Genomic DNA, 15033 nt, shown 5'->3' with positions numbered 1-15033 from the left:
TCCGCTATGCCATTTGGTTGTCGTGAGTAAGGAGCAGTAAATTCTTGAACAATACCATTTGACTCATAAAAATCTTTAAGAGTTTTATCATAATACTCACAACCTCTATCTGATCTTAATCTTTTATCCTTTTTTCTAACTGATTTTCAGATTCTGCTTTAAATTTTAAAAACATACTACCAGCTTCATCTTTTGTTTTTATTAAGTAGATCTTAGTAAATCTAGAAAAATCATCAACAAAAGCTACAAACTAATTTTTACCACATCTACTAGTAGTGTTTTTAAAATCGGCCAGATCAGAGTGAATTAATTCTAATAGATCAGTACTTCTAGATTCGACTGGTTTGAAAGGTTTCTTAAAGAACTTACTTTCTACATAAATAGAGCATTTACCAGATTCATGCGATTCAGAAGTATCAATAAGTCTTAAGTCTTTAAGCTTCCTAATTGACGCAAAGTTCACATGTCTTAGTCTACCATGCCATATATCAACAAATTCAACTATGTAGGCCAAATTAAAAGCATTTAAATTCATGGAAAAAATGTTAAGTACAAACAGACCATTGGACAGATACACCTTACCGATAAATTCTTCGTTTTTGGTAAGTCGAACCTTGTCACCTTCCAGTACAATCTTAAGTCCTGTCTGATTCAACAGACTCCCAGACACCAAGTTACTACGCAGGGAAGGGACATACAGAGATAGAGTTTTTTCAGAAGTCAATTTTAAAATAGCCTTCCGTTTCTCGATTACTCTTGCAGTGGCTGAGTTTTTCATGAACACACATTCTCCATCTGAAGTATCTTCGTAGTCATGGAGAAGTTCTTGATTTATGCAAAAGTATCTCGAGGGTCTAGTCTCGAGAATCCAGTCAGGCTTGTTTTCTATCAAGTTGACCTCCACAACAGCTGCTATGACCTCATTGTCTTGTTCTGCAAGATTGGCTTAAGGTGTTGGTTTCTGGTTTGGTCTCCCTTTCCTTTGGTTGCATTGGTATGATTTGTGTCCTTTTCCGCATTCATAACAGACTAGCTTCTTCTTCTTGATTTGTCCCCCAGGAGCCTTGAATTGTCTCTTCTCTGAGTTTTTCCCCTTATATCCTTTATCTTGCTTAGTCTTGTCTTTGTTTACAATAGAAGATTCAACTAAGTTAGCATTGACTTAATTTAAATTTTTGGAGGCTAACTTATCTTTCAATCTGTTGGCTTCTTCTGTGCGCATGTGACTGATAAGTTCCAGAAGTTTTAAATCCTTCTTCTTGTGCTTAAGGTGATTACGGTAGTCATTCCATGATGGAGCAAAACTTCTCGAGCATGACATTTGCTTAAAGTATTTCACACATCTTCATGCCTTCAAAAAGAACATTCGACACCAGGTTTTCGTACTCATGTATTTGTTCCAAAATTGGCATGCCATTGTCATCTAGAACTGCAACCATTTTTCAACAACATATTTTTTCCATCGAGCATCATCTTCTTCACACCGAGATTCCAAGGTGCTCCAGATGTTTTTCACAGATTTTTGAGCTACGAACAGGTCGAACAACGAGTCTGTCATGTGGTTCAACAGATGCCCACAAACAGTCTTGTTGTCCTTTGCATACTTCTCATGATCGATTACTTGGTCCTTCTTTACATGGTCAGCAGCAATGGCAGTGGCAGAAGGTTATGTGGAACATTCTGAATCAGAAGGTGCTGAAGTGGTAGTTGGAAGATTAAACGGCAGATCGGTGGCAAGAATGTAGTCGACTTCTAGCTATAAAAAAATGATCAACAATTTTTGGAACCAACGACGGTAGTTCGTTCTGTCAAGTGGTTCTGGCTTGGAAAGGTCGGGCAGAGTTTTGTTGGAGGTCTTGATCGACATACTTGCTTTCAGGTTGTTGGAAAAATTTTGAATATCGATCAAGGTAATTATTGTGCCATGACGAACTACTACCCTAAAAGCAAGTTTGGCTGACTGTGGTGCTAATCGTGATGTCAGTTGCTCCCCAAGGTTAACACAGCTTCCCAGTACTTATGTGCACTCGTCGAAAGAGGAAATAGAAACAAAAACTGTATGCTCAGAACGTAAGAGGAAGCAAAAATATGATAGGAAGGAATTGGAAGAACATTTGGTATTATAAAACCAAATGAGTTTTGTCCAATTTATAAAGAACCCAATGAGGTAGAGAGTGGACGAGAGTGATCATCGGGAAAGAGAGGAGAAGAGTGACGATCGCAACATTTTAGCAGGGAGTGAACGTTAGACGTGCACACGTTTAACAAAAGACTCGAGCGATTACCCGAGCTTGAGCCTGTCCGCCCGTCCGCCCGTCCAATCAGACGGCAGCGGTGGCGCACATGTGGTGACAGAGTTATACTATCACCACAAACTTAGTTTGAAATCCCCTTTGAAGGTTTAAGAATATATACCCACTTTCCACTTCAAAGATTAGCAATGTAAGACAACTACTTTAATTTTGTTATTTGGGCCAAAGCCCATAAGTCATTTCCAACATGTTTACCGAGTGTAATTATCATATTGATCAAGTAAAATCTGGTACAACACTATATATATCATTTTTTGAAATGCAAGAATCAACATGTTTAAATTAGGGTCTATGAGGCTAGGAGTTAATAAATGAGGTCATTTTGAGCTCGCCAAACCTTGCTAAAAATTTCGTCGTCAAGAAAGACAGTAATTTATCTTTAAGTCAAGTATGAACTTGTAAATGTTACACCGTAGAAGAATGAGAAATTACTACTAAAGTGCCAACCTTTTGCATACAATAGGTTGAGATGGTGGGTCACGTTGAGTTTCCTGGTAATCTGCTGATGTGAATGTATGACAATTCTATATATAATTTTTCTTGACATTGTAGATGACTTTAACGTCAGTTTTCGGCTCACATTATAGATAACCGACATTTAACTCCTTTAAGAACATTTTTTTTAATGTTGATCACTTGATCAACATTAAATGAGTTTGTCTGATATTAAATGTCAATTTTTGTGTTAGGCAACCATTGTCATTGTTACTTTATTAAAAAAGTTTAAAAAATAACTTTTTTTGTGCAATTGTGGGTAACTGTCAAAATTAATGTTTCTACGTATATGATTGATTGCACAACTCAACTTTCAAAATTAAATATTTCTACATATATGATTCTTGGGAATTAAATTTTCTTACCAAGTACCATGAGGTATTGGACTGCTCTAATAAGGAGGTAGTACCAAGGGACCTTAGAAGGTTTGAAAATCAAATTCGTGGGCAATTAGAAGGCCAAGTTGGTGGGGATCATATATGTGGTTAAGGCAAGAAGATTAATAAAGAAATGGCATACCGCCTACTTGGCACGAGAGGTAGATACCTAGGCCCCGCAGATTGAACCAAGTAAGGTGCCTAAGGTTAGTGAGTACTTGGATGTGTTCCCAGAAGAATTGAGTGGATTGCCACCAAGGAGAGAGATTGAGTTCACGATTGAAGTAGCACCTTGGACTACACCCATCTCTCAAACCCCATATTGCATGGCACCGAGCAAAAACTAAAAAGTTGAAAAACCAATTGGGGGAATTAATAGATCATGAAAAAGGGTACACTCGACTTAGTACTTCACCATGGGGAACCCCTTTCTATTTGTAAAGAAAAAGGATTGATCAATGAGGTTGTGCATCGATTACGACAATTGAACAAAGTAACAATCAAGAATAAATATCCTTTGCTGCAAATAGATGATCTCTTTGATCAATTAAGGGGAGCCTCAATGTTCCCTAAGATAGACTTGCGTTCAGGCTATCACTACAAGAAATAAGGATTCTTTCGACGCGACAAAAAGTCGGCATATATGCCAAACGTCGTCGGAAAAGGATCTCCAGACGTACATATGGCCAGCGGAAAGAAAGTCGAAAATAGTGCATTGGAGGAGTTATTCCTAACACACAAATGTGAAGTCGTGGGGAGTTTCTTTTTTCCGACGTCGAACATCCTGACTGATGAACCACGTCGGTGAAAGGTAACGCCCGACCTACTCATCCCAATGTCGAGAGAAAGGAACTCCCAACGCATCATCGAGAATGGCTTCCCCAATAATGTGCTTTCAACATCGGGAAAGGGTTCTCATTCTCGATGCCTTTATGCATCGGGAGATAGTTTTAATTATTATTTTTTTCCAAATAATATATTCAATTTTTTTATCGTGAGATTTTTTTGTTTCGATTCGATTTAAATTTAGTTACTACAAACATAAAATTAATAAAATTATTATAATTCCAAATTGTAATTTATATAATTAGAAAACAAATTGAACTATTTGAACAATTACAAATTGTTTGAATCAATTGCATAAAAATAGAAAAAAAATACATCATCTCTCCTAGTCGCAGCAGACTCCATTTTCGAACAACTCCACACCTACAATGACATGAAAGTAAATTTATATATCACTGATAACAAATTAAATAACTTAAAAGTTCAAAAATATGTATCGAAAGTGTTCGAGGTCCTTTGTGTGCCTGACTCATTTCCTCAATCATCTTCTTCATTTCTTCCATTTTTCGGGCATTTTCTTGCATTTATCGGGCATGCATCTTTGACGTTCTTTGTTGTTCTTCACTTCTTTATTATTCATTTTTTTATTGTGAGCACTCAAGGCTAGCTCTTAGTTCGCTAACCTTTCTAAAGTGCATTTCTTGCGGATATGAAAAACTGCTACCCTTATTCCAGGACTTAGGCTTGGGGCCCCAACCAAGACCTTTTGAGTAGCCTGGTCATCTACCCAAAACAGTCTCGCATATCTAGTTCCTCAGAGAGTGGTTGAGAACCTTCAGGGGTGGGTTGGGACTGGAGTTCCAGCATTTGTTGCTGCCCTCAAAATGTTAAGTTATGAGCTCACAATTAAAAATAGAAAATAAAACAAAAGGTTTTCATAAACTTATATACACATCTAGGATTGCCTGTGAAATGAATTGGTCACTCCTATTGGCGTGTGTTTCTTAAAATAACTTCACACGATCCACTGGTTGACCTCGTTGTTCGGTGAGCTCTTGCTGTCGTTGTAAGAATGACTTGGACTCGCTACTATAGTTGTAAGGATGTTTCACTCTAGCCTTGGTGGTCCTTGATTGCTCATACATGCAAACAATAAAAATTTTGCATACAAACAAGAAAAATGAAGTAACGTGAAGGAACATTAGAGGATGTAAATCACCTAAAATTTCGACTCAAGTAGTGATGCAAAAAAAGTGCCCGATTCACCAATCTATTTTGTGGGTTGGCACGTGCTTGTTCAGGGTCACTGAACTTCTTAAAATTCCCTAGTCTCCTCTGAACTCTTTGGAAGTATTAAGCATTTAATGCTTAACAAATAGATTAAGTACTTGGTCTGTGAAATCAAGCACGAACCATTAGTACAAAGGAAATAAAATACGTTTTAGATTTTAATTTGTATATGTAGGTTTAACATATATGTAAAGTAATTTATAAACTTACCTATAGACCGCCCTTAACAACCTCGATGTACTCTAGAGGAACATCAGCTTACTTAAGGCAGCAGTCTGGAAATGTATCTCGCGTTAATACACCGATGGTGTTGCTGAATCGAACAGGATGTGGCAAGATTGACTTCTTCGCTCCTATATGATGGATTGGAATCTTCCCATTCTTCTGTACATATCTCTTCAACTCCAAGTTTCGAGAGTGCTGATGTCTCATAGAAGTGTAAGTGGGTTGAGAGCCATCTAAGAAAACAAAATACTTTCAGAAACAGAACTAACCCTCCATGTTTATGCAATTGTCATCAAAGTAACAGAACTAACCTGAAGTGTCATCCTCCGAGGATGATCCTTCGTTATTGAATGTGTCGTCGAACTTCAGAAATAGATCATCTGTCTCCTATAAACTGCTAAGGAATGGTGACATAGTATCTATGGACATAAAAACTAAAATTAATTAAACAAATAAGAGTATATCAAACTAAATATATAAAAAAATGAAATATGTGGTACGTGATTCGTCATTATCATTCATCGTTGCTTGGTCCGCTTTGAGGTGATAATTGTTCATCATTATCGTTTATGAAGTCGTTAATGACATGATGTCCGTAGGATCAAGTAGGATCAATATCAGGTCTACACAAAGTGTCATCCTCAATGTGTTCATTCACATGATGTATGAAAATGATTTCTAATACATTCAATTGCTTATTCTCAACATCCACCACTTCGGGCACGTCCCATAAACGTTTATTTTGGACCACTTGGATAAATTTCCAATTGGTACCATTTTTTGGGTACTCAAGCTAAAAGACTTGATGTGTCTGGATCGCGAGAATGATTGGTTCCTCAACGAACAAAAGGTGCGACATGTTGATTGATTTGTAGCAATTCTACGTGTGTTCTATGGCTTTTATTCTGGTCCGTGTCAAACCATCTATACTTGAATATTGACGAGATATCAACCTTAAGTGTTTCCTAAAGTAGATAATTGTGAGTTTGTGTGACGACAATAACAAATACTTAAAATAACCAGTGAAGTATAAAGTTGAAAATGTGTACTTCTGGTAGTCCGCTATTTCATCTATATTATTGAGGATATAACAATGTGCAAGTCGTTTCTCTTTCTATGGTAGAGTTTGTAAACTTGATGTTCCTTATGGTCGTACTTTCTGCACGAACACTTAAAACTCACCAATTACCTCGTTATCGTGAATGCTATCATCATTTTGTTCATCTCTAGTGAATCGAGTTTCAATCCCACTACGTCGAAGACAAGATGTCTCATTATGTCGAAGAAGATAGGTGGGTATATTCTTTTCAATTTACAAAGTATGATTATGATATTTGATTGTAATTGGTCCAAATCACTTATTCGTATCATTTTTCGGCATAAGTCACGAAAAAACCACATAATTCAGTTACAGTAGTGGACACATTTTTTGGTAGATTTGCTCGAACATCAATAGAGAGAAATCGATGTAGCAAAACATGACAGTCTTGTGTTTTAAGACCTGATATTTTATCGTCTCTATCATTCATACATCATGAAATATTAAAAACGAATCCATCGGGAAACTTAACTGATTTCAAATACTTGCAAAACTCAACTCGCTCGTCACTAGTCAATGTGTATGTTACATGCGACTTCACAAATATGTTACAGACTTTTATTAGGTGTAAATCATTTCTTATTTTCAAATCTTGTAGGTCAAATTGAGCATTTGTGGTATCTTTCACTTTCCCTTCAATATTCAACAACGTATCAACCAAGTTGTCATAAACATTCATTTCAATATGCATTACATCCTGTTTTGGGCGTAATAGTAGTTTTGCCCAGTAAGGAAGTTTGAAAAAAATACTTCTCTTAGTCTAATTGAGAGCTCTCTTTCTTTTTTTATCTTGCAATAAGGGATGTTTACTCATAACTTGAAATTTCAACTAATCTAGTTATTCCAAGATATCATGCCGATTAAGTACAACTGGAGGAACTTTACGCTCTACCTTTCCATTTTATAGCTTACTTCTACGCCAAACATGGTTCTCTGAAAGATAACGTCGATCTCCCATGAAAGATATTTTCCTTCTTATCCTGAATGATGATTTATCTTCCATACATATGGGAAATGCCTGATAAACTTTCGTAATCTAGCTGGATAAGTCACCATAAGCCGGAAAGTCATTAATTTATCCACAACAAGGCTGCATACAATTGAAAGAACTGAAAGACAAGAGAATCATAAATACGCACACCAGATGTCCATAACTCTTTCAAATCCTCAATGAACGATTGTTGACATCAATTTTCCTATCAAGAGATCTTGAACCAGGTTTGAGCAATGACACGAAGAAGTTGGACTCTTTCATGCATTTTCAATGTGGCAAATTATAAGGAATTAATACCACAGGTCACAAACTGTACGAGGTACCCATCTTCCTAAACGGATTAAACTCATCTGAAGGTAATCCCAAACGAACGTTATGTGAATCTAAAGCAAAATTAGGAAATTCACAATCAAAATTCTTCCATCCCTTAGCATCGGCTGGATGTCTTAACACATTCTCTGTTTCGACTCGTTTATCTTTATGTCATCTCATTTCAGACGAGTCTTTTGGGATTCAAACAATCACTTTAATCTCGGTATTAATGAAAAGTGATGTAATACCTTATGCAAAAGATTTTTTCCCTTTGTTAGCACTAACCTTGTACCGAGACTCACCAAAAGTTGGACAATATTGCAAATCGCCAAATTCCTTGCAGTAAATACGCAGTCGTACTTATACACATGAATAGTGTCGTATCCTAGGCCTAAGTCATGTAGTTTTTATTTAGCTTCGTAGGATGAACTAGGGATAGTAGTACCTATTGAAAACACTGCTTTTAACAGTTTCAATAACATGAGGAAGGACTTGTTACTCCAATCGTTCAGAACCTTAATATCCATCAACTTAACCAAAAAGTTCAAAGATGAAAATTCTGAACAACCGAGGTATAGATCATTACGTGTGTCATTCAATAACTCCTGAAATATGTTTGTTGTCTCTTGTTTTATAACAATATCAAACGACATTTCCTTCTCCAAACCTTCCTCCATTTCTTCTTCATGTTCAATCCGAGCTTGTAAATCATTAAGCATACCCAACATTTCATTTTCTTCATGAAAAGGGTTACTGCTAGGTCACTGGCTCTCTATGATACACTCAGTTTGTATAGAAGAAGGGATGTTCCAATCGTTAATAAATGTCACTTAACATCCTCTAATGAATCCCAATTTGAGTTCATACATCTCTTGCATGGACACCTTGTTCGTTTTTACTCATAGACGTGAAACTTTGCAACCTCTAAAAATTGGGGCACTCCCTCTCTATACTCAACCGAGAATTTAATCCTAAGTTTCATCTAACCTTTGTCCATCGTTAAAGACTAAAAACATAAATAGGTTTGATTAGTCATATTCCTCCTCTCAAATGCTCAAACTTACTCCACGAATAAGCTACACCTCATAAAAGTACCCAATCTCCCAACTTTCACTAAAGCTAAGTTTAAACTAATGAGACTATCATAACTGCAGGATAGACAAGACAAACTAACCATAAATTACTTCAATCTTTACAAGCTACCTAACACTTCCAACAAAACAAAACTACTAACAAATAAAAAACTACTTTTAAATTAAAGGTTATCATAACTGCAGGGTAGCCAAAACAAATCTCAACCACAAATTACAGTCGTCCCTCAGATTTTAAAATCATTACGCCTCCTCAAATTCAATATCAACCCCCCTCCCCCAAATTTTAAAATCATTACACTCCCCCTCAAATTCAAATTCATTATTAAATCCTAAAAACATTTCAAAATCTAAATCTCCCCTCACTCAAATTTTTAAAACATTACACTCTCTCTCAAATTCAAATTCAATATTAAATCCTAAAAATATTTCAAAACCTAAATCCTAAAACTATTTCAAAATCTAAATCTTAAAACTGTTTCAAAATCTAAATCCTAAAACTAATTGAAAATCTAAATCTAAAACTAATTCTTTAACTAAACAATAACTAAAAAAATAACTAAAAAGCTTACCAAAATGAAGAGTGGCAGCGGCGAGATAGTGAGCTTTGGCAGCCTTTTCTTTTCGGTCTCTTTGTCTCTCTATTTTCTCTCCTCTTTCAGTTCTGTGATTTACAGATCTAAAAGAGGATTTTATAGGGGAACTCACATATTCTCGACGCTGTTAGCAACGCATTGCAGACGTTTACTTCCAACGTTAATTGCATCACGTTGGAGAAAAAGAAATTATTATTTAATTGTTTCCTTTTCTCCGGATGCTATAAATGTCCACATCAAACATAACCGACCCATTTTCGACGTATCTATGCATGGCATCGAGAAAAAAAATATTATTTAATTGTCTTCTTTTTCCCGACGCATTTAATCTTCACGTCGGAAATAGTCGCACTAGTCCCGACTTGTATATGCATGGTATCGGGGAAAAGGAAATTATTATTTAATTATTTTCTTTTTCTCGATAAGTACGTGTACAACGTTGGGGATTGGCTGGTCATTCCCAACATCATGAATACGATGTCAGAAAAGATTGAAACTGCCGACACACACCTTATGGTGTTGAATCTACCGACACACACCTTACGACGTCGGTGTATGTGCTATTTCCTGATGTTTCTTATCCTGATGCTATAAAATGCATTGGGATATCTCCATTTTCTTGTAGCGTATCACCAATTAAGGATTAAAGAGTTAAACGTGTCTAAGACCACATTCAAGATGCGTTGTGGGCATTATGAATTTTTTGTGATGCCTTTTGAATTGACCAATGTCCCAGTAGCTTTTATGGATCCCACGAGCAAATTATTTCATTGCTATTTGGATCAGTTTGTCATTGTTTTCATTGATGACATTTTAGTCTACTCCCTAAGCGCAGAAAGACACACAAATCACCTACGAATGGTATTACAAACCTTGCGAGAAGAAAAACCATTTGTAAAGTTCAATAAGTGCAAGTTCTGGATGAACCAAGTAGTGTTTCTTGGACACGTTATATCCTCGGAAGGGTTGAAGGTGGATTCACAAAAGGTCGAGGCAATTGAACCTTGGGTACGCCCCAAAACAGTTTCTGAAGTTAGAAGCTTCCTTGGCTTGGCAGGTTACTATAAGCGATTTGTGGAAGAAATTTCTAAATTAGTCCTTCCTTTAACAATACTTAAGAAGAAAGCGAAAAAGTTCAAGTGGTTGCATGCGATTGCGAGAGAAGTTTCCAATAACTAAAACACATACTTACTACTGCACTCATTCTCACGTTACCCACGCCAGGAGAGAAATATGAAGCCTTCTGCGACGCGTTTCATCAAGGCCTAGAATGTGTTTTGATGCAAAAAGGGAAGGTAATAGCCTATGCGTCCAGACAATTGAAATCACATGAGCATAACTACCTAATGCATGATTTAGAATTGGTGGCGATTGTCTATGCATTGAAAATTTGGCAACACTACATAATGAAAGAAAAGTGTAGCATCTTCACGGACCATCAAAGCCTGAGATATATATTTGACCAAAGGGAATTGAATTTAAGACAAAGGCATTGGATAGAACTTAATTAAAGATTATGACTGCACTATTATATACCATCTAGGGAAGGTCAACATCATAGTTGACGCGTTAAGCAGAAAGAGCCCGAACTTAAATAGTGGAGGGAGAATAGTCCTACTAAGAGAATTAAGGGGCTTCAAGGAAGTTCTAAATGTACGAACAACTGGAAACTTGATGACAAGCTTTCAGGTAAAGCCCACACTTGAAGAGGAAATTGCCAAATCGCAACCTGAAGACCCTAAGTTGAGAAAGTTAACTGAGGAAGTAAGATGCGAAAGGCGATCAGACTACACATTTAGAAAGGATGGTGCACTGTTAAAAGACAAAAGGTTTTGCATCCCACAAAATAAGGCGTTGAAGGGTAGTATCTTAGAGGAGGCTTATAGTTCGGCATACGCGATGCACCTTGGAAGTACTAAGATGTACAGGACTTGAAAGTCTATTATTGATGGCGAGGCATGTGGCAAAAGATAGTCGAGTTAGTAGCCAAATGTTTGATTTGCCAACAAGTCAAACTTCAACGACAAAAGACTAGTGGGTTGATGTGTCCTTTGCCAAATCTTAAATGGAAATGGGAACTTATAATCATGGACTCTTTGTTTGGTTACCTAGTTGTGGATAGATTCACCAAGACTGTGTGTTTCATCCCTATTAGACAAACCTTCCCGTTGAACAAATTGGCTAAGTTGTATATTGAAAAAATTATGAGCCAATATGGAACCCCCTTGTTTATAGTTTCGGATCGAGACTCGTGGTGCATTCCAAGTTCTGACCAAAATTGCAAGACGAATTGAGAAGTTATGTTTCAGGATCGCGTTCCACTAACAGACAGATGGTCAATCTGAAAGAACAATTTAAACATTGGAAGATAAGTTGAGGCCTGCATTCTACAATTCAAAAGAAGTTGGGATGAGCGTTTATCTTTATTTGAATTTGCTTATAACAACGGTTATCATTCCAATATTGGAATGGCCCCCTTTGAGTCCTTATACGAAAAGCATTGCAGGACGCTAGTTTGTTGGGAAGAAGTTGTCAAGAGGAGACTTTATAGACCGGAGTTAGTTCAGACGACGATAGAAAACATAAAAATAATTAAGGAAAATTTAAAGGTTGCATAGAAGAGTTACGCAAACAATCGTCGCAAAGTGGTAGAATTCGAGGCCACGAAAAAGGATAATCATGTTTGGAAGGAAAGAAACACTAAGGCTACGGTACATAGGAACCTATGAGATTCTAGGACCTGGGGCATGGGGCCTGCAAATCAAGGTTGCTCGAAGAAAATTTATTTAAAAAAAAAAAAAGCGGAAACCTAAAACCCATTTGTTTTTATCCCTCTCATTCGACGCTTCCTCTCTCCCATTTCTCTCATTTCCCTTGTCCGCTTCAACTCCACTTCCCCACCACCACTAGATCTGTTGATTGCGGGGATATAGTTCATCATGACGATTTGACTCCCAAAAAGCCTGGCTGTGAGAACAACTTCATTATGGTAATATACCCAATTTTTGTAGCAGAAATTTGTTCATTTATTTGATTTAATTATTGTATTGGGTTTTGCTTTGACTATCATTAGCATTTTGATTATGTTTCTCCATTTGTTCTCCCTTTTGGCAAAAGTTTAATTTCTTTGATTTTCTAACTGCATTGGTGGGGATGTGGATGTGTTCATGTTCTGTTTGGAATTTCATTTAGTCATCTCTAGGTTTTCGTCATCATTCATTCTGGTTGGTTTGCATTGCTTCAAATGAATTATTCTTAGTTTGTGTACTTTATAATGAGAGACACTCTTCCTGGAGAAGATGCAAAGGATGTTTTAAAGATGATCGTCATTGTTTGTTATTGAGCAACATTAGTGTCGTAATTATTCTTCAAACTTCTATTTCTGTGTACACATAATGTCATTAATCGGTGATTAATTTTTGCTGTTGTTCTTGTTGCGCGTTCTGAACCCAATGTCGGATGCAAGTTGATGTTGTATAGAACTTATTTATCAGACTGTATGCTACTTTATTTGAATGGGCCTAACCGATTAATGTGGCTTATTTTGTGTATGCATTTGTTAGGTTAAAGTTCAAACTTGGTTTGTATCTTTTGAGATGTTTAGAATCTCACCATGGGAAAACTAAGGTTTAGAATTTCAGTTTCTGTTGAGAATCTCTTGCACTCTTCTTTCGATGGAGATGTTGAGATGATCGGGTCGTCTAGAGTTTCAGTTTCTGGATGGGAACTAACTCACAGTAAATGGTGTGGACGCGAATCGTATCCAAAATGTGTGAGGAAAAGCATAACAAACATAATGGTAAATGTTGAGTTTTAAATGTTCACGAGTACTATGCTTTTTCCTCTCTAATGCAAATGTCAAATGTTAGTGGTGAAGTAGCACTAGGCATTCATATTGAGTGAAACTTCTTGGATTTTATACATGCCTTAAACTCTATAGACTCTTGTATACGGACAATAATTAAAGAGAAGGACGTGAGCTAAAGATTGAACTTAAGAATTCTTTCAAATTATTTTTCTTAACATGTAAATATCTGTTTTTTAGCCGGGAATTAAATATCTAATTCTTGACATGGACAACCTTATTTGACTCAGACCGAGATGAAGATCATACTCTTTCTATAATGTTTATGGACAGAAAGGTGAAGCAACCGTTTTGCTTCCTGAATATTTCTACCAGAGCTTTAAGGAGTCAATTACATCAATATTAAATACACTAATGCCCTTATTGTGTGTAGACTAAATAAAGTCTCTGCTTGATTTTGAAAATAACAATCTTGTTTTAATTGCAACTACTTATCTTCTTGAGGAATTTGATTATATGCTTTCTGATTATTCAAGATCTTTTTCAATTTCTGACGTAGAGCATAAAAGATTTTCTTAGACTAGGAATGCTATGTAACAACCTGAATGATTGTAAATTGTGTTGTTCTCCATGCAGTGGCAGATATCATTTTGCATAGGCACTTTGGTTCCAAAATAGATTCTGTAAGTTTTTTTTTCCTGCCATCTATTTGCACTTATGCTCTATCTCTACTTGCAATTAATTCATTGTGCCAATATCAATATTCCATTTACTTTTTTACGAGTATTCTCGTTTTTTTTTCCCTCAATAAGGTGGTTCTTATTAAAAAGGGAAAACACATGCACACAGTGACTTCTTACGATCATAGCAAATAGCACTTGTGTAGTCACAGGAAATAGTTGCTTTACTTAATTTCAGATATGTAGTAAAAATTCATAATTTGCACAGGAAATGATTAGCGCCATAGCAGAACTTTAGAGTGATAGACAGCCTCTGGCAACAAGCTATGGCAAAAAAAACCAAGGAAAATTAATTGAAGGAAAGGTAACAGTTCTATTTTCCTCCAAATTTATTTTGTGCTTGATTTTATTGCTAGTCTATTGAGCTTCAAAACAAAAAATGCAGGTGCCAGTTCTCTGATTTTTAAGAGGGGGCAAGTTTCTTGGTTTGGTTCATTCCCAAACTTTAGTTAAGTTCCTCTGTAGAGGTCGGAGGTTTGATCCCCCATCCCTCATTGTACTAAAAGATAAATTACTTCTTTGGTTAAGTATATTGTAAAGAATGACTCCAAAATAACATCTTTGCTCTAGTAAACCAAGTAAATGATTTCTCATATCTCTCTGTTTCTTATTAAAGAAATGATTTGTTTATTCGTTCTTTTTGGTATAGCATATTTTGAATGCTTGTTAATTATGGAAATAGTTTGATCTTCTGAGGTGTGAAAAAAATGTCTTTTCCCCTAGAAAAATGTTCCTTAAGATTTAGAAAAAAAAAAAAAAAAAAAAAAAAAGTTCACCTGGTTCTTTGGTAGAATGTAATCTTCAATCATGAAAATTAGTTTCTGGATTTTGCTTTGTTGTTAACGCTCCAAGACGTTAGAACAATACTATCTGACTTGTGATTGAATACTGGTTAGGCCTAATGTCCAGTG

The 15033-nt window shown here is 36.2% G+C and overlaps 1 long non-coding RNA gene across 2 annotated transcripts; it reads left to right on the top strand.

The window, feature by feature from the left end:
* The first annotated feature begins 12312 nt into the window (after positions 1-12312).
* On the top strand, positions 12313-14717 carry LOC103503492 (uncharacterized). Of its 2 annotated transcripts, none has more exons than XR_007823740.1 (5): positions 12313-12566; positions 13219-13376; positions 14019-14065; positions 14331-14426; positions 14508-14717. It is a non-coding gene; the product is annotated as an uncharacterized LOC103503492 (long non-coding RNA). The 2 variants fall into 2 exon arrangements; XR_001764881.2 differs by having other exon boundaries at positions 12314-12566; positions 13141-13376.
* The last annotated feature ends 316 nt before the right edge of the window (positions 14718-15033 follow it).

This window comes from Cucumis melo, chromosome 9, assembly GCF_025177605.1.
Source record: "Cucumis melo cultivar AY chromosome 9, USDA_Cmelo_AY_1.0, whole genome shotgun sequence".
Taxonomy (NCBI): Eukaryota; Viridiplantae; Streptophyta; class Magnoliopsida; order Cucurbitales; family Cucurbitaceae; genus Cucumis; species Cucumis melo.
Note: the sequence above shows the minus strand (reverse complement) of the source record. Positions and strands in the feature narration are given on the sequence as shown.